We start from the raw sequence: 6000 nt of genomic DNA, 5'->3' as shown, positions 1-6000 counted from the left end.
GATGTGGCCATGATATGTCTTAAACTCAAATGGTAAGTTCATAAGTGTTTGGACTTAGAAATTTAAGAGCAAATTGTAATAACTTGCTTAGGACAGCGGCAGTAACGTGATTTTAGAAAATCACTATAAATTATTGGTGTGGAGTTATAGGCTGAATAAAATATGTAATCAAAGCTTAATTAGTCTAGTTTCTTATAAAAGAGACCGTGTAAGCAAAGAAATTTCCTATAAAGAGATATTTAAAGTTGTGCGAGACAGTGTCAGAATGACTCCGAAATCCCCTGTTATGTTTTTAGAAAATCATTATAATTTGTACAAAAATGGTTATAAGATAAAATTTATATGTTTATACTCCTTAATGAGTCTAGTTTCAAATGAAATCAAATAGAACATATTTTGAATTCTGTACAATGAGAAATTTGATTCGTAGTGAAGAGTGGTCAGATTAGTCAAACAGTGAAACAGGGGAAACTTTAAGAAAAATCTGGTATTGATTGGCCAAGCCTAAAATTCTGAAAATTTTATGGATGGAAGATATATGAGTCTATATTCAGGTAAAATTAACAGAAATTGATTTTGAGTTTTGTAGCTCCAGTTATAAATAATTTAGTGACTATTGCTCAGGAAAAACAACTTGTAGTGAATATGTGAATTTGTTGTAAACATTGATGAAACTATTTGAGTTGCTTATAAGCTATTGCTGAAATTGATGTACAAGATAAATATATATGTGTGTGGTAAAGCCGAATGGCTAATGTGAAATATGTATGAGATATGTATATGTGGTAAAGCCGAATGGCTAATGTGAAATATGTATGAGATATATATATGCAGTAAAGCCGAATGGCTAATGTGAAATATGTATGAGATATGTATACGTGGTAAAGCCGAATGGCTAATGTGAAATATGTATGAGATATGTATATGGGGTAAAGCCGAATGGCTAGTGTGAACTATGTATGAGATATGTATACGTGGTAAAGCCGAATGACTAGTGTGAAATATGTATGAGATATGTATATGTGGTAAAGCCGAATGGCTAATGCGAAATATGTATGAGATATGTATATGTGGTAAAGCCGAATGGCTAGTGATTCGGCTAGTGTGAAATATGTAGGAGATGTGTGTATATTGTGGCCGAATGACCAAATGTGAAAGGTGTGTATTATTAGATATTTGATGAGGCAAATGGATTACAAATATGACAGTCGATGTGAATGTTGTAACATGTGAATAAATGTACATGAAACTTGGAAATATATTTCGGGTAAGACCCGTTGACTATGTGTGGAGATTATGTCCGGGTAAGACCCGATGACTACGTGTGGAGATTTTGTCCTGGTAAGACCCGATAACTACGTGTGGGGACTATCCGAGCTAAAGGTTTCGCTGAAGATTCGAGTAAAGCATAAGGTTATACGACCTCACAGTAACGATTGGTAATAAATACGTTCAATGCGTTAAGCTGGTCAGGTATGTATTTTGAGATTATATTTAAGCTTGATTTGGACTAAATCACAAGGTCGTTATGTGATGCATATGTGAGTAAAGCAATAAGACTGTTCTATGATTATTGTGCGTTTGGTCAATGTGGAAAGTTAGGTGAAAATGTGTAATGTACCTATGTTTATAAGAGATCACTATCAAGTGAGAATTTATCTGCCTATTATATATGATGAGATGGGCATATTCGGTAAAGGGATGGTATGCCCGAAGGAAGAGTGAAATAAAAATACGAACAACTATGTTATAATTTGATTGTTATCTGTTGACACTGCTTAAAAACTTACTAAGCATTGTAATGCTTACTCCGTTTACTTTGTTTCCTCTGTTTTATAGATCTCATTTGGAAGCTACAGGCTCGGGGATCGTCAGCAACTAGTCACACTATCACTATCCACTGCTTGTTACTGTTATGTTTCGAATTATTTTATGGCATGTAAAGAATAGACCAGTGGCCGAAGAATATTTTGGTTAATGTATATAAGCCATGCGAAAATGGCATCTTTTAAATGTGTACTTATAGCAGTTAAATTGTATCCCTGACTGTCTTTAGTATTTACCTAAAGGAACTTTCTTTATAAAAAAAATAAAATAAAATATATTCAAAATTTTTACTGTTCGGATATGAGTTTCAAGTCCGGTAATGCCCCTTTACCTATTCCGGCGACGGATACGGGATATGGGTGTTACATTTTATTGGTATCAGAGCTACGGTTTAGTCGATTCTAGGACTAACGTAGCACGCGTGAGTCTATTTATACATGCCATAAAGTGTTAAAGTGATAGTGTGATGATTTTTGACTATTAAAATGTGTTTGTTGTATTGTAATGAATTTTGATCCCGATCGAGCTGTAGCAAGCTTCTGACTATGAGAATTTGAGATATAACTTCACTTGGATATGCTTAAATTATTAAGTTGATCAGGTACGTATCATGTACTCGTATTTGAATTTTGATATGGATTGAATTATAAGGGTATAAGTGATGCAATTTTGAAAGAGTGTTACGACTATAAATGTGATCTTTGTATGTGGCTATGGAACTGAAAGTTGAATGGTCGATAAGCATGTTGTGTTTGTATTCAAGTAATGTAAATGATATACTAATGTGTATTGTTATATATGTATATGTGCATGAGAATTGAGAGTTATATAGCCGGGCTAAGTCCCGAAGAGCATTCGTGCTGGTGTTATGTCCGGGCTAAGTCCCGAAGAGCATTCGTGCTGGTGTTATGTTCGGGCTAAGTCCCGAAGAGCATTCGTGCTGGTGTTATGTCCGGGCTAAGTTCCGAAGAGCATTCGTGCTGGTGTTATGTCCGGGCTAAGTCCCGAAGAGCATTCGTGCTGGTGTTATGTCCGGGCTAAGTCCCGAAGAGCATTCGTGCTAGTGATATATTCGGGCTAAACCTCGAAGGCATTCGTGCTGGAATTATGAGGCACTGTGTGTGCAAGTTCTTCAATCGAGCGCTATGTGTGCGAGATTGGTAATTGAGGCACTATGTGTGCGAGTTCTATAATCGAGCGCTATGTGTGCGAAATCAGTCAGTGGGCACTGCGTATGCGAAGTGTGTTTCATGTATGACCTCGTGTGAGACGATGGCATTGATTTGTAATAGTAAGTAAGACCTAAAGAGAAAATTCGTTAAACGGACTAAACACTGGTGAACTAATTAGAGTCGGAGATTATACAACATTGTGCCAAATTGGTAATGAAATAAGTTCGAGACATTAAATTGACAAGGTATGTGATATATATATACATTATAAATACGAGATTCTCGGTATATGCAATTATATGTGCTATTGTGAATAAACACTATTTTGTTAATCATGTTCAAGAAATTATTTTGACTAAGTTTCGACATTTGAAAGTTGGTAAGAATTTCTGATGAATGGTGATAATTTTGGATATATGAGTTATGTGCTAAGAATAAATCTCATGCTAGAATATTATATTAGGCTTTATGCTTATTCGACTGTATACGGGTAATGTTAACTATGAAAGAATGTGCTAAATGAAATAAATGTTCAGGTACGTGGAAGTTGATTTTTCCTTTGAAAATAAGTTAAGTTAAATATTGATGCAAGATGTTAACATAATCTCGTATCAGCTTATATATGTTGCTGAATTGAGAATTTAAAACTTTTAGCTACTGTATCAGTGGTTACTTGAAATAGCCGAAGATAAAGGATAGTATTAAATTCTTATTGATAGTGCTTTATTGAATGGGTGTGTGAAAGATTATCTAAGTTACATGTATAAAAAAATATATAAAATACTTTCATAAGATGTTAAATGAGTGTTGTCATGAACCAAATGAATATATATATATTTGAGTTATTCAGGCCTTGTTCCTAGTAGGTTTGGGACCGGTGAAGTGTATACTAGGCTAATAGCCTAATTAGTTGATGGTTGTCGAGTTTATTCGGACTTTGGAATTAAGTAGGCTAGAACCTGTGTGTGGGGTTCGAGCCTATACCTAGTAGGTTCAAACCGATGAGTAAATTGTGTTATACCTATGTGTATTATTACCGAAATGAAAAGTAAGTGAGTAAATGTCAATTTTGTGGATCTCTGTGATTTATTATGATCAAACTAAGAAAGTTTTGTTAGTTAAAGCACTGAAGCGTAAGTTCGGAGTAGGGGAAACTAGGTGGGATCTAGAGAACACAACGAGAGAAAGTTACCCTATCTTATTTTCCGGTAAGATTTTCGGGGACGAGAATCCCTAAAGGGGGGGGAGTTGTGACACCCCTAATTTGACCCTAGTCGAAAAGTTGTTTCGGGGCCACAAAACCGAGCCACAAAAATAATTAATTGTTATATTTTATGCTTATTATTTATGAATAAGTTTGTGTGAAAATTTCATGCTTTAATTTTGTCATTTGGATGTGAAATAAATAAAAAGGGGCTTATGTGAAAAATCTTGAAAATGTCATAGGTTAATTGGTAGTGGCTAAAAATTTGCATGGTTTGAAGCATGAGGGACTTGCATGTCAAACATTCCTTTTCCTTGGTAGTGGACGGCAAGGATGGGCATGAATGACACATTTTGGCATTTTGTATGTTATATTTTAGTTAAATAATATCAAATAGTTTTATAATAAATCAAGTTATTATATGTCATAAGTGATAAGAGGAATTAAATAATTAAAAGGGTGAGAAAAAAAAACAAAGTTGGGTCTTTTCTTCCCTCCATTGCCGTAGCCTAAAGGGGGGGGAAGAAAGTTTGGTTGCTTTGATTTTTGGCTTAGAAGATGGCTAGAATGAGGTATGTATTGAATGATTCTTGAAAATCTATGCATGTTTGAGATGATTAGTTCAAACTCTACTTATCCCATAGATTAAACTTAGAATTTTGAGGTTTGAGATTCGGTCAATAAGCTTGAAACTCATAGTAGTTTGTTTTGGTAAGCTTGGTATACGGATGATAGATGTGTTTTGGTTTTGGTTTGATAATGATGTTAATGATGGCGATTTTTGGTCATGCATTAACTTAAATTGTAAGTATGATTTATGGTATAATTTGTGTGATGGAATGGTCTTGAGATTTGGCTTGATTAAATGGGTAAAATGCTAAGTGTTTTAAAGATGATGTAATGGTTATTTCGGTTTATGTGAAGTAAATATAGATGATGGTTATAAGCTGTTTTATGATTTGATAATGGTGATTAAATCTTGTAGTTAAGTGTTTAGATATATATATTAATAATGAATTTAGTTGTACTTGCTATGTGAGAAATGTGCAATGCTATAGGTATTTGATTATTAGATATGGTTATTTTAAGTTGATTTGTAATGGTATGATTGCATTGATGAAATGGTTTGGAAATGGTGGGAAGAATTGGCTATTATGCTAGATACTAATGCTGAATATGAGAATGTTGCACTTGAAAAATGTAGGTGAACATGACAAGTGTATTCGGCTTAGGGCATAAAGGATATGAAAATTTGGTATTTATTTTTGATTGTGTGTGTATGACCATGGATAATTGGCTGCACAAATATTATGAATTCATAATGTATGATAAATTTATTAAGCTACAAAACATTATACATGATCGGCCAATGTAAATTATTTGAGTAAAGTATATCTTGATGGTACATTTCGGCTAGTATAAAATGTATATGGATGTCGTATGACTATGTTTAATTTGGGAAGTAAATTGTTTGATTTAGCTCAAGAGCCTAGAGGATCAAAGTTGGATAAGGGAAAGGAAAAAGTGATCGAATAGCCGTCGTAATCGTTCGGCAACTTCCGAGGTAAGTTTTAAGTGATTAAACGTTGAGTAAATTCAATCATAATAGGACATAATGAGTTGATTTAATAAGATATGATGTGGCCATGATATGTCTTAAACTCAAATGGTAAGTTCATAAGTGTTTGGACTTGGAAATTTAAGAGCAAATTGTAATAACTTGCTTAGGACAGCGGCAGTAACGTGATTTTAGAAAATCACTATAAATTATTGGTGTGGAATTATAGGCTGAATAAA

This window comes from Gossypium hirsutum, chromosome A06 (assembly GCF_007990345.1).
Source record: "Gossypium hirsutum isolate 1008001.06 chromosome A06, Gossypium_hirsutum_v2.1, whole genome shotgun sequence".
Taxonomy (NCBI): domain Eukaryota; kingdom Viridiplantae; phylum Streptophyta; class Magnoliopsida; order Malvales; family Malvaceae; genus Gossypium; species Gossypium hirsutum.
The sequence above is the reverse complement of the archived record's forward strand: the minus strand, read 5'-3'. Positions refer to the sequence as shown.